Source organism: Bison bison, unplaced genomic scaffold, assembly GCF_000754665.1.
Source record: "Bison bison bison isolate TAMUID 2011002044 unplaced genomic scaffold, Bison_UMD1.0 scf7180017849470, whole genome shotgun sequence".
In the NCBI taxonomy this organism is placed as follows: domain Eukaryota; kingdom Metazoa; phylum Chordata; class Mammalia; order Artiodactyla; family Bovidae; genus Bison; species Bison bison.
Window position 1 is genome coordinate 18,350 of NW_011480043.1, and position 629 is coordinate 18,978.

The window sequence follows — 629 nt, forward strand, 5'->3', positions numbered from 1 at the left end:
GCCCTTCATGCACTGTAAAAGCTTTTCATATATACATTTTTAAATTGTTTGTTATTTTAAGAAGGATTTTAAATATCCTTTGTTATATGTGCAACATTATTTTCTTTAGTTGGTCATTTGCCTTTTAGTTTGCTTATTTATTGCCATAAAAATAGTATTGTGTTGTTAAAGGTGTCAATCTTTTCCTTAATAGTGTCTGATTTTTGTAGCATGCTTTGTTAGAAAAGTCTCCTTCATTGCAAGATTGTAAACACAATAACTCATGTTTTTGTCTAGTACCTTATGTTTTTTTCTTTTTTAGAGTTTTAACTTGTTGAGTGATCTGAAAGTTATTTTGGTATAAAAGGTCAGGTAGGGATTCAGATATTTTATTCAAATGGCTAACCATTTAATCACTTTGTATTTGTTAATATTTACTTGTCTCTCCTGATAGAATCTAAGCTCTTCCAAGAAAAGAACTCTGCCTTATTAATTGTTGTAACTCAACGTCTAACATTGTACCTGGCACATAAGAGCATTTGCTGAGTACACGTTGAATGAGTATCGGATACTATTCAATTTCCTGTGTTGGTGAACAAAGTCTGCTTGAAAACAAAATTAGAAGCCTATATGTGCCACATTTTGCTAAC